General features: G+C 39.5%; 1 protein-coding gene across 10 annotated transcripts in view; it reads right to left on the reverse strand.

Annotated features, from left to right (window-relative positions):
* NCOA6 (nuclear receptor coactivator 6) overlaps positions 1-25,728 on the reverse strand; it is a 102,647-nt gene extending 76,919 nt beyond the window's left edge. For 7 of the 10 annotated variants that reach the window (XM_004746579.3, XM_004746583.3, XM_004746582.3 and 4 more), the window contains exons 1-2: positions 25,506-25,728; positions 10,788-10,864 (exon numbers count right to left, since the gene is read on the reverse strand). The gene's annotated coding sequence lies outside the window, so the exon portion shown is untranslated. Of the gene's footprint in view, positions 1-10,787; positions 10,865-24,293; positions 24,437-25,500 lie in introns of all 10 variants that reach the window. The other 3 variants (XM_045084104.1, XM_013053374.2, XM_004746578.3) reach the window with 3 other exon arrangements.
* Positions 25,729-27,151: the final 1,423 nt, after the last annotated feature.

The following is a 27,151-nucleotide window of genomic DNA, read 5'->3' on the forward strand; positions in this document are numbered from 1 at the left end:
AGATCACAAATAGGCAGAGAGGCAGGCAGAGAGAGAAGGGAAGAAGCAGGCTCTCTGCCAAGCAGAGAGCCCGATGCGGGGCTCGATCCCAGAACCCTGAGATCATGATCCGAGCCGAAGGCAGAGGCTTTAACCCACTGAGCCACCCAGGTGCCCCCAGGGAGAGAGATTCTTAAGCAGACTCTCCGCCAAGCAGCGCCCGACACAGGATCTCATGACCCTGAGATCACGACCTGAGCTGAAACCAACAGTCAGAGACTTTAACTGACTGCAACCTATCCATTCATCTATTGATGGATACTTGAGCTGTTTCCATAATCTAGCTATTGTAAATAATGCTACAACAAACACAGGGTGCACATATCTTTTAGAATTAGTGTTTTCATATTCTTTGGTAAATACCCAGTAGTGGAATTACTAGATCATATACTAATTCTATTTTTAATTTTCCGAGATGGATGCACCAGTTTGCATTTCCACCATTAGTGCACGAGGGTTCCTTTTTCTCCACATCCTTGCCAATATTTGTTTCTTGTGTTTTGTTTTTAGCCATTCTGACTGGTGAGAGGTGGTATCTCATTGTGGTTTCGATTTGTGTTTGCCTGATAATGAGTGATGCTGAGCATCTTTTCATGTGCCTGTTGGCCATGGGGATGTCTTCTTTGCAGAAATGTCTGTTCATGTCTTCTGCCCTTATTTAAACTGGATTATTTGTGTTTTTTGTTTTGTGTGTGTGTGTTGAGTTGTGTAAATTCTTTATACATTTTGGATATTAACCTCTTATCAGATATGTTGTTTGTATTATCTTCTCCCATTCAGTGGCTATCTTTTTGTTTTGTTAATTTTTCCCTTCGCTGTGCAGAAGCTTTTTATTTTGATAATAGTTTATCCTAATAGTTTATTTTTGCTTTTGTTTCCTTTTGCCTCAGGAGACATTATCTAGGAAAACACTGCCAAACAGCTGATGTCAGAGAAATTACTGCCTGCACTCTCTTCTAGCACTTTTTTGGTTTTAGGTCTCACAGCTAAGTCTTTAACCCATTTTGAGTTTATTCTTGTGTATGGTGAAAGAAAAGTGGTCCAGTTTCATTTTTTTGCATATAGCTATCCAGTCTTCCTACCACAATTTGTTGAAGGGACTTTTTTCCATCGCATATTCTTGCCTCATATGCCATAGATTAATTGACCACATAAGTGTGGGTTTATTTATGGGCTCTCTATTCTGTTCTATTGTTTTATGTGTCTACTTTTCTGCCAGTACCACACTATTTTGATTACTACAGCTTCACAGTATATCTTGAAATCTGGATTGTGATACCTCAAGTTTTATTCTTCTTTTTTAAGACTGCTTTGGTTCTTCGGAGTCTTCTGTAGTTCCATACACATTTTAGGATTATTTGTTCTAGTTCTGTGAAAAATGGTGCTGTTTTGCTAGGGATGCACGAAATTTGTATATTGCTTTGGGTAGTATGGACATTTTAACACTGGTTCTCCCAATACATGAGCATGGAATATCTTTCCATTTGTTTGTGTCATCTTCACTTTCTTTCATCGGTGTTTTCTAGTTTTCAGAATACAGGTCTTTTACCTTCTTGGTTAAGTTTACTCCTAGGTATTTTATCCTTTTTGTTACAACTGTAAGTGGGATTGTTTTCTTAGTTTCTCTTTCTGCTACTTCATTATTGGTGTATAAAAATGCAATGGATTTCCATATATTAATTTTATATCCTGCAATTTTATTGAACTCATTTATCAGTTCTAGTCATTTTTTGGTGGAGTCTTTGCGGTTGTTTTTGTTTCTTTTTAAGTAGGCTCCATGCCTAATATGGGGCATGAGTCCCATGCTCTACAGACTAAGCAGCCAGGTATCCCAGGGTTTTCTATATATATATCATGACATCTGCAAATAGTGACAGTTTTACTTCTTCCTTACCAATATGGATGCCTTTTATTTCTTTTTCTTGTCTGATTGCTGTGGCTAGGACTTCCAGCACTATGCTGAATAAAAGTGGTAAGAGCAAACATCCTTGCCTTATTCCTGATCTTAGGGGAAGAGCTCTCAGTTTTACCATTATGAAATTAGCTGCATATATGGCCTTTATAATGTTGAGGTATAATCCCCCTAATCCCATTTTGTTGAAGGTATTTATCAAGAATGGATGTTGTACTTTGTCAAACACTTTTCCTGCATCTACTGAAATGATCATATATCATTATAATTTCTCTTACTGATGTGATGTATTACATTGATTGATTTGCAAATACTGAGTCACTCTTGCATCCCAGGAATAAATCTTACTTAATCATAGTGAATCATTCTTCAAATATATTGTTGTATTTGGTTTGTTAATTTTTTTGCTAATATATTTTTAAGTAATCTCTACACCCAAAGTGGTGTCTGAACTTGCAACCCTGAGATAAAGAGTCACATGCTCTTCTGACTGAGCCATCCAGGCATTCCTGCTAATATTCTGTTGAGGATTTTGCATTATGTTCACCAGAGATACTGGCCCATAGTTGGCCTCTTTTTTTTTTTATGGTGTCTCTATCTGGTTTTAGGGTGAGGGTAATGCTGGCTTTATAGAATGAATTTAGAAATTTTTCTTCCTCTTACATGTTTTCAAATAGTTTGAGAAGGATAGGTATTAACTCTTCTTTAAACGTTTAATAAAATTCACCTGTGAAGCCATTGGGTCCTAGACTTTTATATGTTGGGAATTATCTGATCACTGATTCAACTTCATTGCTGTTAATCATTCTGTTCAAATTTTCTATTTCTTCCTGATTCAGTTTTGGGGGGTTATGTTTCTAGGAATTTATCTATTTCTTCTAGGAGGTCCAATCTGTTGGCATATTATTTTTCATAATATTCTCTTATAATCCTTTATGTTTCTGTGGCATCAGTTATTTCTCCTCTTTTATCTCTGATTTTGTTTGAGTTCTCTCTCTCTCTCCTTGTGAGTCTGGCTAAAGGTTTATCAATTTTGTTGATCTTTTCAAAGAGGCAGCTCTGCTTTGTTAATTGGTTTTATTGTTTTTTGTTTCTATTTCATTTATTTCTGTTTATTCTTTATTATTTCCTTCCTCCTACTCGTCCTGAGTTTTACTTGTTCTTTTGCTAGCTCCTTCAGAGGTAAGGTTAGGTTGCTTATTTTAGATTTTTCTTGCTTTTTGCAGCTGGCCTATATTGTTATAAACTTCCCTCTTAGAACAGCTTTTGCTGCATCCCAAAGACTTTGGACTCTGGCATTTTCATTTTTATTTCTCTCCATGTATTCTTTAATTTCCTCTTTGGTATCTTGGTGGACCCATTCATCGTTTAGTACTATGTTATTTAACCTCCATTATTTGTGTTCTTTCTACAATTTTTTCTTATGACTGATTTCTAGTTTCATAGCATTGTGATCAGAAAAGATGCACTGGATGACTTCAACATTTTTTAATTTGTTGAGACTTGTTCTGTGACCTGACATGTCATCTGTTTTGGAGAATGTTCCTTGTGCTATTGAAAAGACTATTTATTTGGCTGTTTCAGGATGAAACAGTCTGAATATATCCGTTGGATCCATCTGGTTCAATGTGTCATTCAAAGCCACTGTTTCCTTGTTGATTTTCTGGTTAGATGAACTATCTGTTGATGCAATCTTGTTGAATTGTTCCCTTTATGATTATGTAGTGTCCTTCTTTTCTTCTCTGTCTCTGGTTATACTGAGTTCTTGATATAATTTATATACAAATCCGTTATCAGATATATGAATTGCAAATACTATCTTACACTTTGTGGGCTGCTGTTAGTGACTCTTTACTTACTTGTGATTGTTCATTGATGAATTTTGTGTCACATTCCTTTGTGGGGGAGGACAATTTTGTAGTTTAGGACAAACTGGTCAAATATTTGGAAAAAAAATTTATTAAATGCTCATTTCACAATTGTCTGAGTCTGTCTGAGCTGCTTAACTAAGTACCACACACTGGGTAGCTTATAAACAACAGAAATTTATTTCTCCCAGTTCTCTGGAGGCTGACAAGTTCAAGAAAATTGTGCCAACATAGTGGAATTCTCGTGAAGACCCTCTCTCAGGTATTGCTTCTCCATTAAGATTCATCTTTTTCGAAATATTTAATATTATGAGGGATGCCTGGGTGGTTCAGTCAGTTAAGCATCTGCCTTTGGGTCAGGTCATGGTTCCAGGGTCCTGGAATCGAGTCCCGCATCAGGCTCCTTGCTCAGTGGGGAGTCTGCTTAAATCTTAAAAAAAATTTAACATCACGAGAAATGTTTTAAATGTCTTAAATATGAAACTACATAAACTATATTATTTCAATTTTCTTAATTGTGTATGTTTATTTTTTAAAGATTTTATTTATTCATTGGCGGGGGCAGTGCACAAGCAGGGGGAGTGGCAGGCAGAGGTAGAAGCTGGCTCCCTGCTGAGCAAGGAGGCTGATGCAGGACTCCATCCCAAGATCCTGGCATCATGACCTGAGCCAAGGGCAGATGCTTAATGACTGCGCCACCCAGGCATTCCGTAATTGTGTATGTTTATGCACACATAGGGCAAAGACAAAGGAAACTCAATAATAAGACAAACAACGCAATGAAAAACAGGCAAAAGATTTGAACACTTTACAACAACCACATAAAAAGATGCTCAACATTATCAGTTATCAGGAAAATGGAAATTAAAGCTACATAGAAATAACACACCTAAAATAACGGCTTAAATTAAAAGAATGATAATATCAGGGGCACCTGGGTGGCTCAGTTGGTTAAGCAACTGCCTTCGGCTCAGGTCATGGTCCCAGAGTCCTGGGATCAAGTCCCACATTGGCTCCCAGCTCCATGGGGAGTCTGCTTCTCCCTCTGACCTCCCCTCTCATGCTCTCTCTCTCAAAATAAATAAATAAAAATCTTAAAAAAAAAAAAAGATAATATCAAATGTTGACAGGGATCTAGAGCAACTGGAACTCTCATACTGGTGGGAACATAAAAATGTACAAACAATTTGGCAGTTTCTTATAAAGTTAAGCACTTACTTATCACAAGATCCAGCAATCTCACTCCTAGATATTTATCCCAAATAAATAAAAACATGTCTATACAAAGAATTCTTAAGAAAGTTACTAGCAACTTTATCCATATGAGACTGAAACTGAAAGTAAACTGGACACAGCCCAAATATTTATCAATTAGTAATGGATAAACTGTAGTACACCCATACAGTGGAATACTGCCCAACAATAAAAAGGAGCAACTATCACAAGGATTATCTACCAGTAAAAGAAGAGGATTTTTGTCCCCAACAAGTGGCAATGTGGAGACGTTTTTTTTTTTATTAAATTTTATTTATTTATTTGACAGAGAGATCACAAGCAGGCAGAGAGGCAGGCAGAGAGAGAGAAGGAAGCAGGCTCCCCACTGAGCGGAGAGCCCCATGTGGGGCTCGATCCCAGGACCCCGAGATCATGACCTGAGCCAAAGGCAGAGGCTTTAACCCACTGAGCCACCCAGGCGCCCCAATGTGGAGACGTTTTTGATTGCTACAATCAAAGGAGGGAAGGGGAGTGCTACCGGCATATAGTGGACAGACGTCAGGGATGTTAATATCCTACAAGGCACATGGCAGTCTGAAAAACAAATTATCCAGCCCAATATGTCCATAGTGCCAAGGTTGGAAAAACTGAGCTACTGGCATGTGCAATATGGGTGAATCTCAAAACTTACTGATTATCAAAAGAGTCCAAACATTTCTGTGACATTTTAGAACAGGCAAAATGAACAGCAATAGAAACCAGATGGGTACTTGGCCTGGGACTGGGGTGGAAATTAATTAAACAGGGGCACAAGGTAACTTGGGGTGAAAATGTTCTACAGCTTGATTGGTAGAATACAAACATTTGACAAAATGCAAAGTAAATACAAAATAAAATGAGTGCATTTTATTGTATGTAAATTATACATAAAAGATAGGTTAAAAAAAAACTTAATTTGTTGAAGGTGGGTAAAAGTACATAGAGGTTCATAAAAGTATTCTACTTTTGTATCTGTCTCAATTTCCATAATAAAATGTTTTTTTTTTAAATAATATATAAACACTGGGGCACCTGGGTGACTCAGTGGGTTAAAGCCTCTGCCTTTGGCTCAGGTCATGATCCCAGGGTCCTGGGATCAAGCCCTGCATCAAGCTCTCTGCTCAGCAGGGAGCCTGCGTCCCTTCCTCTCTCTCTGCCTGCCTCTCTGCCTACTTGTGATCTCTGTCTGTCAAATAAATAAATAAAATCTTTAAAAATAAATAAATAGGGGCACCTGGATGGCTCAGTGGGTTAAAGCCTCTGCCTTCGGCTCAGATCATGATCCCAGCGTCCCGGGATCAAGCCCCGCATCAGGCTCTCTGCTCAGCAGAGAGCCTGCTTCCCTTCTTTCTCTTTCTGCCTCTCTGCCTGCCTGTGATCTCTGTCTGTCAAATAAATAAATAAATAAATAAAATCTTTAATAAATAAATAAATATAAATAATATATAAACACTAAACGATTCAGGAAGAGGTCTTAGTTGAATCTCTCAAAAACAAGAATAGCCAAGATAAAAATCTCACTGTGAGTGTGACCTTGTTCTTGAAGTAGGAGAGGCTGATGTGAAAGACAGGAGGAAGAAAGGCATACAGTTTGATAAAGGAAAGGTAAAGAAATTTTCACAAGTTACTTTTCCCCCCAGTCCTATCTAGACCTAGCCAGGCATTAAGCCATGCCTTCTTTGGGAGAAGTATTTCTTTTTTTTTTTTTAATTTTTTTTTTATAAACATATAATATATTTTTATCCCCAGGGGTACAGGTCTGTGAATCGCCAGGTTTACACACTTCACAGAACTCACCATAGCACATACCCTCCCCAATGTCCATAACCCCACCCCCCTTCTCCCTGGGAGAAGTATTTCTAAGATGGCCACTAATTTATTCCAGTATTCACATCCTTGTGTAATCTCCTCCCCATGAGTGTGGGCTAAGCAAGCTAGTGACTTGCTTATAACAGATGTTGATGATGGGATGTCACTTCCATGATTAGATTATAAAAGATGGTGACTTCTATATCCCCGAGAAGACGTTAATTATTGCCTTCTCAGCATGCCAAACTGGAGAAGTCACATGGCAAGGAACTGATAGTAAGTAGCTTCCAGCTCATAGCCAGCGAGAAACCAAGGCTCTTAATTCAACATCCCTTAAGGAAGTAAATTCTCCCAATAACCAAATGATCTCAGAAGCAGTTCCTTCCTCATTCCAGCACTAAAATGAGACTCCAGCCCTACCTAGCAGCTTAACTACTGCCTCTGAGAGACTCCAACACAGAGGACTCACCTAAGCTATACCCAGATTCCTGACCTATGGAAACTCTGCCACCATAAATATGTGTTGTTCTAAGCTGTTAAATTTGTGGTAAGTGGTTATATGCAACAATAGATAACTAATGGACAGATATCCTGCTGAACATTCACTCCTTTAAAACTGTTTGGCAAGGGTGCCTGGGTAGCTCAGGTCATGCCTTCAGCTCAGGTCATGATCTCAGGGTCTTGAGATCAAGCCCCGCATCAGGCTCTCTGCTTGGCAGGGAGCCTGCTCCCTCCACACCACTGCCTGACTCTCTGTCTACTTGTGATCTCTCTCTTTCTCTGTCAAATAAATAAATAAAATCTTTTTAAAAAATTAAAAAAATAAAAAACAAGTAAAACTGTTTGGCAGTTTCTTAAAAAGTTAGATATACCATACAACCCAGAAATTCTATTGCTGGGATTTACCCAACAATAAATGAAAATATGTCTACACAAAGACTTGTGTAAAAATGCTTACAGCAGCTTTATTCACAATCATCAATCTGGAACCAACCCAAATGTCCATCAAAGATAAATGGATAGGGGCGCATGGGTGGCTCAGCGGGTTAGAGCCTCTGCCTTCGGCCCAGGTCATGATCCGAGGGTCCTGGGATTGAGCCCCGCATCGGGCTCTCTGCTCAGTGCAGAGCCTGCTTCTCTCTCTCTCTGCCTGCCTCTCTGCCTACTTGTGTTCTGTGTCAAATAAATAAATAAAATCTTTAAAAAAAAAAAAGATAAATGGATAAATAAATATGTTATATCCATACAACAAGATACTACTCGGCATTAAAAAAAAGAATGAACTACTGACAGATGCAAAAACATGGATACATATCAAAACTATGCTGAGGGAAAGAAGCTAGACACAAAAGAGAACATAATGTGTGAATTTCTAGAACTCTTGAAAGTGCAAAGCAATATATTGGTGGGGGTGCTGGGATGGACACACTGCAAAAGAGTATAAGGAAACATCAGGGAGATGGAAATTTTCTGTATCTTGGTTGTAGTGGCTGTTTCATAATAAACGGTATAAACTAATAAATACATCTGTCAAAACCCACTGAAACATGTTTCACTTTAAAATCGATGTTGGGGGGGGGGCATCTGGGTGGCTCAGTGGGTTAAAGACTCCACCTTCGGCTCAGGTCATGATCCCAGGGTACTGGCTCTCTGCTCAGTGGGGAGCCTGCTTCTCCCTCTCTCCCTGCCTGCCTCTCTGCCTACTTGTGATCTCTGTCAAATAAATAAATAAAATCTTAAAAAAAAAACTAAACTAAAATAAAATAAAATCGATGCGGGGGGGGTCCCTGGGTGGCTCAGTTGGTTACTGCCTTTGGCTCAGGTCATGATCCCAGGATCCTGGGATCAAGTCCCCCCATCGGGTTCCCTGCTCATTGGGGAGCCTGCTTCTCCCTCTTCCTCTGCCTGCTGCTCCCCCTGCTTGTGCACTCTTTCTGTCAGATAGATAAGTAAAATCTTTAAAAAAAAAAAAAAAAAGAAAAAGAAAAGAAAAGAAAAAAGAAAAAAAAATGGATGCAAGTAAAAATAAATAAATAAAATGGATAATCTGTGTGTAAATTACACCTCATTAAGTTGACCAAAAAAAAAAAAAAAACAAACAAACCCAACACCTTCGTCAAACCTTAACTATATCTAATGCAACTGTTTTCATGATTCTGACTTAGCCTTCAAACAGTATTCTACAGATAAATTATCCAAAAGGCAGAGAATCCAGGGTGTCTGGAATTTTTCAGTAGCTACAACTTACAGATTATATATCAGGCACTGTTCTAAGCTCTTTGCATTATGAACTCAATTAGTACGCCCAACAATCCCATGAAACAGATTCTATTACCCCCCCCCCTTTTTTTTTTCAAATGAGGGAACTTAGGCACAGAGAAGTAATCTGCTTATAACCATACTGCTAGTAAGTGACAGGGCCATTATTCAAGTCCAGGCAGTCTGATTCTATCTAGAGGCTGGTCTTTCCACTCCACTCTCTCAGACCCCTGGAGTATTCACTAACAGCATACTCTCACCTCACTGGAGACTGACAGGTTCATTCACTCATTCAACAAATATTTAGGTATGCAGTATATGCCAGATATTGTTCTAAATGCTAAATATACAATGATTAAAAAAAATATATAGACACAGTATCTGCTTTTATGGGGCTTACATTCTAGTAAGAATTTAGGTTTAAAGCAACGGATTCTTTTTTTTTTTTTTTAATTACCATAATAATGTATTGTTTCAGGGGTACAGGTCTGTGATTTGTCAGTCTTACATAATACCCAGCGCGGACCACAACACATACCCTCCCCAATATCCATCACCCAACCACCCCATCCCCGACCCGCTTCCTCCAGCAACCCTTAATTTGTTTCCTAAGATTAAGTCTCTTATGGTTTACCTCCTTCTCTGTCTTCATCTTGTTTCATTTTTTCCTCTTCCCCTATGATCCTCTACCTTGTTTCTTAAATTCTGCTTGGCAGTGAGATCATATGATAATTGTCTTTCTCTGACTGACTTATTTCTAAAGCACGGAGTTCTTAAATCAAAATATTTTTCCTCTTATTTATGGAAAAAAAGTCACAAGTTGCAATAGTGGCCAGATCTGCTTTAGCTAAAGTTGTGGTTCCCAAAATTGTCTGTACTTTAGAATCACCTGGGGACCTCTTAAAAGTTCCAAAACCCTTGTCATACCCCCAGGCCAATTAAATCACAAAGGAGTGAGGAGTAGGGAAGGAAGAGAGGCAAAGGCATCAATAATTTGCCAAGTTCAACAGATGAGTCCAAGGTGAAGACAAGTTTGAACTTGGCAAATTATTGATGCTAGGGTTTTTATCTGATTGAATAATGACAAAATTCATTCATGGTGACAGAGTAAGACATAGATGAATGGGGGGCGGGGAACAATGCCAAAACTCTATATACTTGTCTTTCTCTGAATCAGAGATTGCAAGGTACCTTTTTCCCCAATGTTATAAATTCTGAAAACATGAGAAAGAGGGCCATATGTTTTCCTTCTTGGATTTACTCAGGCCTCCATTCCCCTCCAGAGTCACAGACAAATAAGATATTCAGCTTTTAATCTTTTCTTAGTACTTTCCAATGAAACCAATAAAGAATTCTGCCATGTTACATATATTCAACATAACTGAAAAAGGTAAGGCTCACTTGCTTTTCTGTTAAAAAAAATGCTTTTCTAATAGGCAGATCTCATTTAATTCAGTTGCTCTGGGTCCCATTTACATGTAAAATGCAGCCTACCAAACTAAAATGCCCCACGGACACTAAGAACAAAATGCCTTATTTTTAAAAAGTAAACTCTATTTCTAACTAATTCAATCCTTTTCTTATCAATTGAAATTAATTTTTTTAATAAAACAAGATTGCATTTGTATTCTATATAAACAACAGACCTGTTTAAGAACTCTCTGACCAGTCTCAGAAAAGATAACAGATGTTCAGTAGGACCCCTCTCCATTCCATCCAGGACCTAGACAGAAAGGGAAAAGGGCAAAGAGGAACAAGAGAAACATCAGAAGAAAAGACTAAATATATAAGCCAAATAAATCTATACAAAGTAAATTTTTGTAACTGGCCAAATTCCTTCTTTCTACCACTGTTTCTGCTAATTTCACTCTAAAAAGGCTTGTTAAAATACATGAAATTACCTATAGTCTCAAATCCAGTGTTTCTTAAAAAGAAAAGTTTTCATAATCATCAAGAAAGTTTTTTAAAGGGGTGCCTGGCTGGCTCAGTGGGTTAAAGCCTCTGCCTTCTGCTCGGGTCTTGATCCCAGAGTCCTGGGATTTGGGCTCTCTGCTCTGCAGGGAGCCTGCTTCCTTCTCTCTCTCTCTCTCTAACTGCCTTTCTGCCTACTTGTGATCTCTGTCAAATAAATAAATAAAATCTTTTTTTTAAAAAAAAGAAAGCTTTTAAAAAAACATCATCAGTCCTTATACAAGTGTGTTCATTTTATAATTTACTATGTGTATCATTTGGGTACTCTGCATTGTATGTGTTATACTTTAGTTAACAATTACTAAAAAACAGATAAATCTGTCTTGGGCAGAAATCCTGAAGGATTCCAAAGAAGTATGAAGCAGAAACAGTCACACAGAGGTTACATGATTTGCCCTAGATCATGTATGTAGTCAGCTACAGACTAAATCTTTCTTGTCACTTTCCTACTCTTTCTGTTGTAAAACTATGAATGTACTGATAATAATATACTTTTTAATTTAATATTTATTCTCCTACTTATACTCTGAAAAAATTTTCATCACAAATGACAATGCAAAAACCAAACAAGCAAGTAAACAGAAAATATAGATGTCCTATGTTCACAACTGTGCACTATCTACATAAAGAAGTTTAAAAAGCCTAATTTAATTATTATTCTATCTGCTTTCACTTTAACCAATGAATATCTCTATTCAAATGTTTTAAATAGATTTGTAGTGGGCATGGGAAATGGGCAAAATGGGTGAAGGGGAGTGGGAGGTAGGTCCAGGCTTCCAGTTATGTAATGAGTAAATCATGGAGATGAAAGGTACAGCTTAAGGAATATAGTCAATGATATTCTAATAAGAGTTTTATGGTGAGAGATGCCCCTTATTGTGAACTCAGCACAATGAATAAACTTGTCAAATCACTATGGTGTACATCTGAAACTAAAGTCACATTAGTGTGACAACTATACTTTATTTATTTTTTTTATGATTTTATTTATTTATTTGACAGAGAGAGATCACAGTAGACAGAGAGGCAGGCAGAGAGAGAGAGAGAGGGAAGCAGACTCCCTGCTGAACAGAGAACCCAATGTGGGACTCGATTCCAGGACCCTGAGATCATGACCTGAGCCGAAGGCAGTGGCTTAACCCACTGAGCCACCCAGGTCCCCCGACAACTATACTTTAAATAAACAGCTTTGTAAAATGAGAATCCTAGAATTCTTCTGGATTCTCCCTCATAAATAAAAGCATATCTTCAGCTTGTGCCAAATGTAAGTAGAGCATGTGACTCTTGATCTTGGGGTTTTAAGTTCAAGCCTCATGTTGGGTACAGAGATCACTTAAACATAATATCTTAAAAAAAAAAAAGATGGCTAGTAATAATTTCCTTAATACTTTACCAAGAGACTCTTCTACATGAGTTTTTAACTTTATATTTTGAAATCATTTCAATCACTTCTCAGCCTTTTGGCTAAGATCAAGTGAAATCATTTCAAACTTACAGACCGTAAGTTATTATTTTTTTAAAAACTTTATTTTTCAATAATCTCTATACCCAACGTGAGGGGCTTGAACTCACAACCCAGACATCAAGAGTCACATGCTCCACCGACTGAGCCAGCCAGGCACCTCCATGAGTTATTGTTTAAATAGAAATTATGTGTAGAGAAGTCCCTCATAATTTCTAATCCAGAATTTGAATACTTCCAATGGATGCATTCGTTCAACTACCTTTTACCAATTGTGTATTATGTACCAAGCAGGACAAGTACTTTCTTGCTCCTGAAGTTACTATATAAGAAACAATAATTTTGTAGAATGAGAAATTTAAATAACATTTATATGAATGCCTAAATCTGGATATTATTTACTACTTACTAAGTACTAGTAAAGTATTACTTTACTTTAGTACTTAAAGTACTTATAATAAGTTGACTTGTTAACCACATAGACTTAAAAGTTTCAGGATAATTTGTAAGGCATTTAAAAAGTGAGTAAACAGGGGCGCCTGGGTGGCTCAGTGGGTTAAAGCCTCTGCCTTCAGCTCGGGTCATGATCCCAGGGTCCTGGGATCAAGCCGCAAATCAATCTCTCTCTGCCTGCCTCTCTGCCTACTTGTGATCTCTGTTTGTCAAATAAATAAGTAAAAATCTTTCTTTAAAAAATGGGTATATAAAAGCAACCAAATGAAACACTCAAAGAAGAAGAAATAAAATACATTCTGGGTGCTTTTTGGGTGGGTATGTAAAACAAATGTAAATCCAACTTTTATGAATTTGAGATCTATCCCAGTTTCAAAAAAAAAATGAAACTGTTGATACAAGAGCCTTATGTGTTTTAGGTTTCTCTACTTAGAATGTTTTTTATTTTTTATTTTATTTTTTAAGGTTTTATTTATTTATTTGACAGAGATCACAAGTAAGCAGAGAGGCAGGCAGAGAGAGAGGAAGGGAAGCAGGCTCCCAGCTGAGCAGAGAACCTGATGCGGGCCTAGATCCCAGGACCCTGGGATCATGACCTGAGCTGAAGGCAGAAGCTTTAACCCACTGAGCCACCCAGGCGCCCCTAGAATGTTTTTTAAAAAAGGAAACATGTCTCATTACAAAATCTCATCAAAAGAATGTCCCCTATTATATATTTACAATCTGTATCTTTTTTGGTTAAATTATATTGGATTTCAGCCATATTTTGAAACTTGAAATTTATCTATTATAAAAACTCACTGTTACACTAAATAAAATTTTTAAACACACTATGCAAAAAGGAAATTACCAAATCTACACTGAACAAATGGTCAAATTATATGAAAAACTAGCTCAAAGAAGATTTTAAAAATACTCATCTTAATAAAAGTAAAAAATATATTTGCTAGTCAGAGAAGAAAACAGTGTAACTTCACAATAGATCTGGAAGTCACAACCTTAAACCTGTGATCAAAGTTATCATCAATAGTGGGACAACTAAACATCTGTGTACCTGTGATATGAGGTAATGTGAAGAATATTTAAGTATTTTTGCCAAAATGTTCAGCTAGTATCTAATCTAGTCTTTGAACCTTCCAGTTTAGGCAGATATAAGTAATAAAGGAATAAATATCACTAAGAAAATATCAGATAAATCCACAATGTAGGAAATTAAAACTGCTCTGGTCTCAACAAATCAATGCCCATGAAAAGAATTTTAGAAGGTAAGAAAGCAGACAAGGACAGAGAACTGTTCCAGGTTTTAAAAAGACTACAACTACATAAATAATAACATGCAAATGCAATGCATGGTCCTTAAATTTGATTCCACTTGAATAAGTCAGCTATTAAAGTCATTTTGGAGACAGTGAGGGAAACTTAAATACAGACTTAATGTTAGATAATATCAAGGAATTACTGATAATTTGCTAGGTGTGACAACAGTACTGTGATTATGCGGAAGAATGTATTTGAAAGAGATTCATGCTAAAATGTTTAAAGGCATAGTTTCATGATGTCTTTATTTTTAAAAGGTTTAACATAATAAGTATTTTGTTAAGCATATGACTATACATTAAATATAAGTGGTGGGTAGAAGGGAGTTTATTCTACAGTTTCAGGGTTGTTTTGTATATTTGAAATTTTTCATAATAAAATATTTAAAATATTTTAAAAATCCACATATTATACTGGAAGAAAAAAATATAAAAAATCCAATAATAACTAGTGGCAGTGGCAATATAAACTGCTAGTTATTCTAAAGAATAAGCTGACAAGATAGCTAAAAAGTGATTATCCTCAAACCAAACTGTATCATTTTAGAGACTATATTCTAAGAAAAAAATTGAGGGAAAAAACCTTTATAATAACATGTTACAGCAGTATAATTGAGAATTGCAAACCAAAAATAAAAACAAAATGGAAATCACCCAAATGCCAAATAAACAGAGAATACTTAAACTTTGGTTATTGTGTATCCGATAAAAGTAAGTATATAAACATGTGGAAAAGTACCTCAATATATTGCCAAACGAAAAAACTATTTAAAAAAACTATGAATTAAACTTGTAAAGACTGTATCCATATGCTAATGACTAGAAAGTGTTTTGTTTGTAATATTTAAACACAATTTTAAAAATTTCATGAGGACACAAGTTCTTTGAGAATATATTAACAATGCGAATATACAATCAGGAAGAACTGCCTAGAGACAAATAAGAAAAAGCACCTGAGCTCTGCTGTTGACCACAATTTGAATGGGCATTCAAAATTTGAATAAAGTCCTATTGTGGACAAAAGTCAACATAACTATTACTAAAAGGACAAAGAAAAGAAGCACCTGGCTGGTTTAGTTGGTGGAGCATGTAGTTTTTTATCTCAGGGCTGGGAGCTCAAGCCCCATACTAGACATGGAGACTATGTAAAATTAAAAAAAAAAAGTTTTTTTTTTTAAGGACATAGAAAAAAAGTGTAGCATTGGCTTGGACAGTACACAATCTTTCTCAATTCTTTCGATTAGTCAGATGTTTAGAAAAGATACGGAAAGACTGAAGAGAGTTCTGAGAAAAATCAAGAGATAAAAAAAGGATGGAAAAGAGGTGATTTTGAAGAAAAATTTGAAAAAAAAAATGAAGAGCAACATGACTATTAATACTGAAATCCATGGAGAGGCTTCTGAATAGAGATCCTTAAAAACTGATGTATTTCAATGTCCATGGATGACAGACCAAGAGGCTAAAGAACCCTCAAAGTTTGTTGTTGTGGTGTTTTTCCAAGTGCTGCTTTTTATATAAGTTGGATTCCCTGACTGTCCTGGTGAAAAGTTACGGGCATAATTGGCATTGGCAAACGAGGGAGGCTCAGTGTGTGAAATCAACAACCATCTGTTTTTCTTCGGGGTGTCTACTTAGCCATGATCACTAGGTTAGAGAACCTCCTTAAAGCTTGAATTAGCTATCCAAAGCTTGAATCAGTTACCCACCTTATTTCAAAATTTTGCAGTACCATCCTGTTCCCACATACTACCCACTCAGCAACATTTGAATGTCCTAGCTCTGGCATCTAGGGCCCCAACAAACTACTCTGGCTTCATCTCCCCACAATGCTCCCACATAGCAGGGAGTCTGCTTGTCCCTCTGCCCCTTGCCCTGGCTCATTCTCTCTCTCTCTCTCTCAAATAAATAAGTGAAAATCTTAAAAAAAGAAGAAAAGAAACATCAAGAACTGATGGAAGCTAGGAAGAGGCAAGGAAAGAGTCTACCCTAAGTCTCAGAGAGAACATGGCCCTGCTGACACCCTAAATTCAGGTTCCAGTTTGAATAACTGTAAGAGAATAATTTTTGTTGTTTTAAGTCACCCAGCTTGTGGTAGTTTATTATAGCAGCCCTAGGAAATATACCAGCATTTCCATGAAGCCTCCCCTGATCCTCCAACTGGTAGCAGAACTCTCTCTCTTTAATTTCCATTGCATTTACAGTGCATTTAAAACATTTATGCTCCCCCACCCCCCTTTTCATTTATGTTCCTACCACTTTCCCAGATGAATTAGTTTCCTAGAAGGCAGAAACTAATTACTCACCAACTGGATATACCCCTCAACACTGGTAAGCAGTCAATATATACTATCATAATCACATTTTCCTCCACACTTAATTATTCTGATTGCAATGCTTCTGAATGAGTCATCTCCACACATACTAAAGAGTTGAACATAATCTAAAAGAACTCAGCTGAAGGCTCATTCTTTTTAGGAAGCATTCCTAGATTCAGACTTATACCAGCTATACCAATGTATTTCACACAGATATGTGCATACATGTAGGTGCACATACTGCTTATATTATACTTAATATCCACAATGGGAAAGAATATTTATTTAACAAATCCATTATTTGGGTCTATTGATTGGTCTCTTACTAAGCCTAGTCAGATGCTGGTTTACCTAAAATCTTCTCACCTATACTAGCATTTGGTGGTTAACCACAATGTCTTTGATTTCTCCAAGTGTTTGAACTTTTTTTTTTTTAAGATTTTATTTATTTATTTGAAAGAGGGAGAAAGAGTACAAGTAGGCAGAGAGGCAGGCAGAGGGAGAGGGGGGCGCGGGCTCCCCACTAAAGAGGGAGCCCCTTGTGGGACTCGATCCCAGGATCCCGGGATCATGACCTGAGCCGAAGGCAGACACTTAACCGACTGAGCCACCCAGGAGCCCCGTGTTTGAACTTTTTAAGTCTGTATTTTATAGTAGGGACACAGTCTTACTTTCACATAATATTTAAAATTATAAGAGACTTCATCTAATGAACAATTTCCTTCTGTAAAATCCAAAACAGGATCTGATTCACAAATTTGCAACTATTTCCTCCTGTGAGAAACTGCTGCTGTCTGGTCTTTAGAAAATATACATAATGGTATTATAGAACTCATATCCAACAGGTTCAATACTGGTAAAAGTGCCAGCTAATGGAAGCTTTTGTTGCCTTTCTGTGTGTGTTGGATTGGGAGGGGGCAGGGGTGATGGCTGTAGTTGGTTAATGTTAAATACAAACTTACATATCTATTTGAAGTATGAATGCCCTCTGAATTTGGTGATCATTAATATTATTAGTGACAAAGATTTTTTTCCCCTGGCTTTATTGAGATATAATCAACATACAGCACTGTGTTAGTTTAAAATGTACAATGAGACAGATACACATATACACTGCAAAATTACCACAATAAATTTAGTTAACACATCCATCACTTCATATAATTACTTTTTTTTCTTTTTATTCTTTCAGCAACTTTCTAGTCTTTAATACATTACTGTTAATTATAGTCACCATCCTGTACTCCAGACCCCCAGAAGTTACTCATCTTACAACTGGAAGTTTATATACTTTGACCTTGATATCTTCATTTCCCCTTCATTTCACCAAATTCTAGGGCTATGTTACTCCCTCCAACAAAGCCACAATACTCCCTTAATGTACACATCTACCTATATCTCTAGTCATTTATTAATGATTACTAATGACTTATTTAATAATGATTTATTAATGATTATTGATGATTAGCAAATACTGAGCTCCTAGGCAGCCACTTCAAGTTCTTTTTAGAATAAAGTGATGGAGAAAAAGATTACATTTTTTAAAATAAATGTGCCAGACAACACAATAGGTAGATAATGGAGGTGAAGGAAGAGAGGGACAAACAGACACAGGGTCAGTTCTGAAGGAGCACTAAATCTAGCGAGGAGGAAACGAGTAAACTAGTTCCACATTTCTTCTTTCTACTCATGCTGTTCCTATATTCACTAGCAGGCTTACTTTCTTAGGTACAGATCTCATTATGTCACTGGCTAAAAACTTTTGATGACTCCCATTACTTAGTCGATCAAATCTAAACTTCCCAGCCTGGAACTGAAAAGGATTCAAAGCCTTCCCTTATTCACTTGTATAGCATACAGAGACTAACACAGGTCTTGGAATTAGACTGCATGGACTCAAATTCTTTCCCCAACAAATGTTAGCTCTTTTCTTCAGTTTATCTGTAAAAAGGTATAAAAATTAGTGCCCTATCTCACAGGGTTGTTGTGAGGACTAAAAGAAATACTAATTAAATGCTTGGAAAGGGGAAAGCAGGAAGCCTGCTTCTCCTTCTACTACTCCCCTTGCTTGTGTTCCCTCACTAGCTGTTTCTGTGTCAAATAAATAAAGAAGTAAAAAAAAAAAAAAAAAAAATGCTTGGGAAGTTATCCGGCAAATAGTAAACATGCAAAAAATGTGAACTACTACTATCATTATTGCTATTGTTGTTCAATCTCCATTTCTAGCCTGACCTCCAACCACAGCCCTGTAAAAATCCTGTTCTGCAGCCAAACTGGACTCTTTTTACTATTTCCTAAATACACATCTCTACACCATTCTTGGCAGCTCCACTAAAGGCCACCTCTTTCAGGTACCATTCTCTGATATTCCAGCTCCATTAACACATTACCTCTATCCCACACGACACTTTAACTAGAATCATCTTTGTATCCTGGGGAGTTCTAGCCTAATGCACATGGTAGGGCTCAATAAATGTATCGTAAATGAATGAATTCCTGTTTTTCCTTCCTCTCATCCAACCATTCTCTTGGAAAACAGCTCCACATCACAATTAAAAAGATCTCTTCTGAAATGTTTCATAAAGCTAGCCAGCTAGTTTTCTTTTCTACCACCACCATGGTAATTTCTAATGTACCCAGCACACAGATGGGATGCCTAAATATTCAGTGATTTGAAATGAATTTCATCTCATCTTTTAATTTCAATCATCATTTTATTCATTATGATCAAGAATGACTCATCCTTAGAAATAGTTTTTACTTGCCCACAAACTCATTTGCCAATTTCTGCCTATCTGACCCTTATCCTAACATATCATTTATTGGGTTGGAAGAGAGAATATTTAAAATCTCAGTGAAGTAAGAACAAGAAAATGAAATGCCTACAGAGTAATAAAAGTAAATGAGCAAAACAAGAAAGTAATGAGGACCGCAGAGCATTAGAAAACAAACACCCATCATACCTAAAAGCTTTAGCTTTTACTCTGTTGCTATGAGAGAATATGAGTTTGGTGTTGATAGATCTTCCAAATTTTCAAGGTAAGTCAGAAATCTGTGGACATTTGAGCCAAACAAAACATGTTTGCAGGTCAAATCCAACCAGAGACTGCTGGTTTGCAGCCTCTGTTATAGAAGTTCTCTGCAAAAGAAGTGATGGGGTAAGAGGAGTTCCATCCCAGCAGAAAGTCTGAAGCGGCAGCTAAAACTGCAGAAACTGGAAGCACCTCCTGTAACACTCAGTTTACCTCTCACAACCATTCTGTTTTGATCTGAAAACCAAATTAAACAGACAATTGTGTTGAGTATGTCGAGTCCCTACACTATGCCAGGTGCTGGATAACAGAAATGAACAATAGTGCTAACTATAAGCTAACCGCATTCAGCAACTCCTAGGTGCCACACTGCTTGACACGTTACATGAATTAACTCACCTATTCCTCACAACTCTATGAGATAAATACTATTATCCTTATTTTATTTTATTTTTTTTAAGATTTTATTTATTTATCAGAGAGAGAGGGAGAGTGAGGGAACACAGGCAGACAGAATGGCAGGCAGAGGCAGAGGGAGAAGCAGGCTCCCTGCTGAGCAAGGAGCGCGATGTGGGACTCGATCCCAGGACACTGGGATCATGACCCGAGCGGAAGGCAGCTGCTTAACCAACTGAGCCACCCAGGCGTCCCCTATTATCCTTATTTTAAAAGCTGAGGAAACCTGGGACATCTGGCTGTCTAAGTAGGTAGAGCATGCGACTCATGATCTTGCAGTGGTGAGTTCAAGTCCCGTGTTGGGCTGGCTGGTGAGCTAACTACATATATACATACACAGGTACGTAATACATATATTTATACATACATACATAAAATAAAAGCCAAGGAACCTGAGCCACAAAGAGGTTCCACAATTGTCCAAGGTCACATAATTAGCAAGCAGCAAAGCTAGAATTAGGACCCTAGTCAGACTCCACCAAAAGAGCACATAATTTGAAAACAAAGTGCCATTCAATAAATGGTGCTGGGATAATTGGTTATACACACACAAAAAATGAAACTGGACCATACCTCACATGACATAGTAATTAGAGATCTAAACATCGAAGGCAGAACAGTAGAGATTCAAGAAGATAAAGAATAACTGCAAAATCTTGGGGGAGGAAAAGATCGATAGATTTGACTATGTTAAAATTCACAACTTCTTTCAGTAAGAGAAAAAGTGATTTAAAAGATTAACAACCTGGGGCGCCTGGGTGGCTCAGTGGGTTAAGCCGCTGCCTTCGGCTCAGGTCATGATCTCAGGGTCCTGGGATCGAGTCCCGCATCGGGCTCTCTGCTCAGCAGGGAGCCTGCTTCCTCCTCTCTCTCTCTCTGCCTGCCTCTCTGCCTACTTGTGATCTCTCTCTGTCGAATAAATAAATAAAATCTTTAAAAAAAAAAAAAAAGATTAACAACCTGGAAATTATATCTATAATACACATAATCAACAAAGGATTACAAATGAGAAAACATAAAGACATCTTTTGAAAAAGACAACTCAACAGAAAAATGGCAAAAAAAAAAAAAAAAAAAAAAAAAAAAAAAAAGTCCCAGCATGGTCTAAGCTGCAAAAACCTGTCACTACCACAGCTGCCACATAGCAGATCCCACAACAGACCCTGGCATCGCTGACCAATATAAAATATTCAGGGCTCTATGGGCGCCTGGGTGGCTCAGTGGTTGGGCCGCTGCCTTCGGCTCAGGTCATGGTCTCGGGGTCCTGGGATCGAGTCCCGCATCGGGCTCTCTGCTCAGCAGGGAGCCTGCTTCCTCCTCTCTCTCTCTCTGCCTGCCTCTCTGCCTACTTGTGATTTCTCTCTGTCGAATAAATGAATAAAATCTTTAAAAAAAAATAAAAAAAAAAAAAAAATAAAATATTCAGGGCTCTATATCATACTGCAGATACACAGAGCATGGAGGACTCAGCCAGAAGGACAAAGCCAAGATGCTTATTCTCCATTTTATAGGAACTAGATGGCAAACCAGAAGCTGAACATCTAATCCCCAGACACTGATCAGATTGGCAAGCATCTTTAGTAAAGGGCCAGAGAATATTTTCAGCTTTGTGAACTGTATATCTTCTCTCTAAAACTACTCAACTCTGCCATTGGTGGTGTGAAAGCAGCTAAAGACAGTACGTAAATAAGTAACTGTGCCTATATTGCAATAAAACTTTTTTTACCTGAATAAGTGGTGGGCCAAATTTGACATGACCCAGAGTTTGCTGACCTCTGAAACAGACAGCTATAATTTTTCTACATTCCCTACTTCCCCTGCTTTTTATTAATTGGAAATTTTCTTTTTTAAAAGATTTTATTTATTTGAGAGAGAGTAAGTGAGAGTGAGCACAAGCAGGGGGAGAGGGAGAAGCAGACTCCCACTGAGCAGGGAGCTGACATGGGGCACAATCCCAGGACCCTGAGATCATGACCTGAGCCAAAGACAGATGTTTAATCTCTTAATCTAGTGAGCCAACCAGGCACCCCTTTCCCTGGTTTTTATATCTGCTGACACTTACCTCTGATTTCCTTAAGTGAAAACTACACCATGCTTGACAGCTTTGCAATGGTTTCCAAGTCTACTACTCTAACCCAAAAAACTCTTCTCCCTGATTTGTGACAATTATCACTTCATTTTCTTTTCACCCTTTTTATAACCTCTTTGACAGCCACCATCCCAAATCAATAATCTAAAATATTCTTTTTCTCTTACCACGTGCAATGTCAATTATCAGCACCTGAAAATTCTAATTTTGTTCAAGGCTCACAGCCTCTGTCTTGACTAGGCCTTCATTACGCCTTCCCTGCTCTCCAGTCCACCCTCCATTCAAAGAACATCCATTTATTTCCTAAAATTTAAACCAAATCATACACTCTTCTTCCTTGGACAGCATGAATGCCTCCCTATCAGCTAAAGATTCTGTCTAGCAAAGTCCTTCTCAGCCAGGTTCTGAACAACAGTCCCTGATCACTTTTTCTGCACACATATTATGCTCCCGCCACATTCAACTGTATCTCCTGAAATGCATAACTTTACCTGTAAAGCTCTTTTTTCCAACTCTTCAATTGGCAAACTCCTCCACCTTTCAGGACATGTCTCAAGTATCACCCTTTCACGAAACCTTCCCTAACTCCTAGACCTGAGTTGTGCCTACTTCTGTGTTTTTTCAACCTTTGATACTGCTTTGGTATTCATCCTGAACTATCACTGTTAATATGCTCATTTCTCTCATGAGACTGAATATCTAACGTGAAAAGACCCTGTCTTAAAGAACTTTGAATCCTCACAGCCCAGCATAATGCTTGAAATATCTTAGCGTACAGTAAATATCCGCTGAATGGAAGACATGCTTGGTGGTAGAAGTAGGGTTTCTTAACCTGGGGTTCACAGATGGAAATCCACAAACAGAATTCAGAGGGGTCTATGAACTTGGATAGGAAAAAAGCAGAACAAAACTATCTCTTTATATTCACTAACCTCTAACTGAAAGTTACCATTTTCTTCAATTATGAGTTATAGCAACAAACCACTCTAGTATCGGTGGTTATCTGTGACTGTCACAGTTATCACAGATATCTTTATATCATACTACAGTTGTTACTGATATCTAAAAGTCTTACTTATGTTCATGTGTTTAAAACTGTAATTGTCAGACCCATCACTAGATCCGATTTCTTAATGTACTGATAAAGTATCTATATTGCTATTTTATAATTTGTGTATTTCGGTATTTCAATATAATGGTTTTCTCTATAACATGGTATTTTGTTTTACTCAATTAAAAAATGTTATTCTGAGAGGGGTTACTATTTTTCTGAGCAGCTTCACCAGATGCCAGAGGGGCCCACTGCACAAAGGCCTTCCTGCATTATCCCAGAACAAATGAATCTTGATGCCTTATATACGTATGTATGGTATACATGCATCAAACATACACAGAAAATCTTACTTGCTATGGGCATCTTTATAACCTTTTGTTTAAAGTCCTTGTTGCTTTTATGGGAGCCCCGAACTACCATTTCATGACTGATTTGCATAGTTTTCCTCAGAATTCTTCCATAACCCATATGAACTTTGCACTCTTCCCTATTTTTTTTTTTAAGATTTTATTTATTTATTTGACAGAGAGTGAGAGAGATCACAAGCAGGCAGACAGGGAGGGAGAAGCAGGCTCCCTGCTGAGGAAAGAGCCTCCCAGGACCCTGAGATGGTGACCCGAGCTGAAGGCAGAGGTTTTAACCCACTGAGCCACCCAGATGCCCCGAACTCTTCCCTATCTTAATCAAACTTTTAACTGAAATTTGATCATGATAGAGATCCTGGGTGTGTACCATTCATTGTTCACAGTTATCTTTTTTGGCTTTCTGTGTCCCCTTGCTGTACAGTAAACACCTAAAACAGAAGGAGCATCTCTTACAACTCTAGAAAGTTAGAAGTCAAGAGGGTCCTGAAGATAACTTCTTTGCACAAATGGAGGGAGGCTGGAAATGATCAAATAGTTGGTTACCTGCACTTTTTTGGTATCCCCCTTCAGTTTTTCTGACAAACCAATTACCAAAACAAAAGAGATTAACAGTTCATTGATACATGCTGCAGAGCTCACCTTAACACTTTTCTCACAGCTAACAAATTCCTCTAAGGCAGTGTGTTGAATGAGGAGGCAGAGGACCTCCTTGGCCAGGAACTTGTGAGATCTTGAGGAGTCATCTTTATCTTTCTATGTCTCTGCTAAAATCACTACATGATCTGAAATTGTTACATGATCTCTAAGACTCTTGTAGTTTTTACACATTCATTTCTCTTCAACATTCTTACTGGCTTCAAAACGCCTTTCTGATGACCTCCCCAGGTGACCCCGCTCTTAAAACAGTGGGCTGTCCCCTTCCTGGGAAGACACCTTGGGTCACCGCCCACAAACAGCCCGGTCCCTCCTTTTAAAGAAACACACAAACTCCCTAAGTTGATGGAGGCTCTTTCTTCTTGCCAACCAGTTCCAGTCCATACACCCCATTTGTTGGCCAGCTCCGGCACCCAAACTTCGGTCCCTCTTTTCCCACTTTCTCATCAAAGTCTTACTATTTTCTGTTGCTCTTCCCAATAGGGAGTAGGGGAACATATGCCTTCAGTCTCTGTGGAATTATAAGGCTTTGCAATTCGGCGCCGCGACTCTGAGAACTGCCCAATCTGATACTCGCGCCTGCATCCAAAGGGTCCCCATTTCTAATATTTCTAATCAACAGCTTCCCCCCCACCCCCCACCCTCCACAAAGAACTGTCTCGGCTCTGACAGCCAGAGCTTAGACCCCACGCCCTCTGGGTCCTGACTGCCCTGGGGTTCTGAACACGAATAGCCTAACCAAACTCCAGTCCTGGCCTCCAGTCTCACGGACCCTGACCCCAGTTCCGTTTGGACTCAGTGTCCCTTCTCGACCCCCGGCCACAACCCTGTGGTCGGCTCCCGCCGGTTCCTCGGGCCTGGAGCGCCACCCTGTGCAGACCCCGGCCGGCCTTGCACTTCCTCAGCGCCCCAGACCCCGCGTCTCGCACCCTCCCTAACCCCGGCCGGCCCCCGCTCCCTCTAGCACCCCCGCCCGCAGGCCCGGGGCCCGCTCCCCAACATGGCGACGGGGACACGAGCGCGGCGGGCGGGGCGGCTCCGGGCCGGGCCCGCACAGGAGCCGTGTTCCACTGCCGGCCGGCGCCATTTTCCCGCGCCGGGCCCGGGCGGCGCCTCCTTCCCGCGGAGCCAGCGGGGCCGGGACCCCAGACGCCCGGCGGGCCCACCCCTTACGGGCCCGCGTCGCCGTCACCTCACCTGAGCGCGGCCCCAGCCCTCCCGGGCGGGCCTTGGAGCAGCGGCCCGGGCCGTGCGTGCCCGCCGCCCTCCGTGTGTCCGTCAGTCAGTCCTCGCGTGCGTCCGTCAGTCCGGCCGTCGCCCGGCCGCCCGCAGCCCGACCCGGCAGGGCCTCAGGGAGCCGGTGGGGAGGGGGATGGGCCGGACCGGGCCGGGGAGGGAGGGGGAGGGAGGGAGAGAGGGTGGGAGCGCGGGAGGGGGCGGGGCGGGCGGGGGCGGGCCCTGATCACGTGGCCAAACGTCTCCGAGAGCGCGAGGCGGAGCGCGCGCCCGCTCATTTGGGTGCAGAGCTTAGTGTCGGTTTTGGGAGAGTCTCCGTCTCCGGAGCTATAATATCATTAGTAGCTCTTGGCTCCTCTTTGGAGTCAGTGCACCGCCCTATAGGAGCCCTCTGCAGCCTCAGTGTACGTATCTGAAATATGGGGATAATAGTAGTGTTTGCAGAGACAAAATGAGGGAAGACGTGGAAAGCACTTGGCACAGTGCCCGACACATAGTGTCTAATAACGTTAATGGTGATAAAGATAACCTGTAGCCTTTTTTATTATTTGCCTGTAAGTCCCTCTCTACTTTTTCCCATCACCATCATCCTAGTGAGCTTACGGGAATGTGGCTCCTCTCCTTCCCAAAATGTAGGGACGCCTCCCCAGCACTGGAATTGATATTTCTCATATAGGCCTGGGTTCAGAACTGGCTTTCACTCCTGATTTTTATGTGACTATCTCTGCTCTGAACCTCAGCTTTTTCATCTGTAAAATGGGAGTTATAGAGTCTGTCAAGAGCATCACGAAAGATAGAACATGAGCCAGTGTATTGTAAACAGATTGCATACTGGTCAGGTGTACTAGTAGTGTCATCTAAGGAAAGAAGTCTGTAGTCCTTTCATTCCATTGAGCTTACACGGTGTGCTTGGACTGCTGCAGTAGTGATCCTCCCTGGCTCCCCTTCAATCTTTTCTCCCTGCTGTCAGAGTAATGTTTCTACCTCAGAAAGTTTACCACATCTCACCCCTACTTAAAAGTGTTTGATGGTTCATATTGCTCTTAAGATAAAGGTCAAATAGATGTCTTACTCTTGCCCTTGCCAAAACTCTAGACTTACCTTAGGGCCCTCTTCTTCTCTTTCTGGGCTGTAATTACAGTGATCTTCACACATTGTACTTCCTCCCTTCTCAGGACCCTTGAACACGTGGATCCTGCTGCCTGATATGCTCTCCCTGCTTAGGTAAACTCATCAGCCTTCAGATCAAACTCAAAATCACTACCTCAAGGTCTCCCTCCCTGACCATTCCCAAGACAGGTTCTCTTACTTATCCTCAATAGGACTTACTAGGTTGTTTATTCCTTGTCTTCTCCACTATACTGTGGACTCCAAAAAGAGGGAGACATTATCCATCTTGTTTACCACCGTTTTCTCAGCATATAGCACAGTCCTGACACAGGGGAGGTGCTCAATAAATATTTGTTGTGTTTGGGGGCACCTGGGTGGCTCAGTCGGTAAGTGTCTGCCTTCGGCTCAGGTCATGATCCCAGGGTCCTGGGATCTAGCCCGGCATTGGGCTCTCTGCTCGACGCGAGGCCTGCTTCTCCCTCTTCTACTCCTCCTGC

Source organism: Mustela putorius, unplaced genomic scaffold (assembly GCF_011764305.1).
Source record: "Mustela putorius furo isolate JIRA1106 unplaced genomic scaffold, ASM1176430v1.1 tig00000743_pilon_pilon_pilon, whole genome shotgun sequence".
In the NCBI taxonomy this organism is placed as follows: Eukaryota; Metazoa; Chordata; class Mammalia; order Carnivora; family Mustelidae; genus Mustela; species Mustela putorius.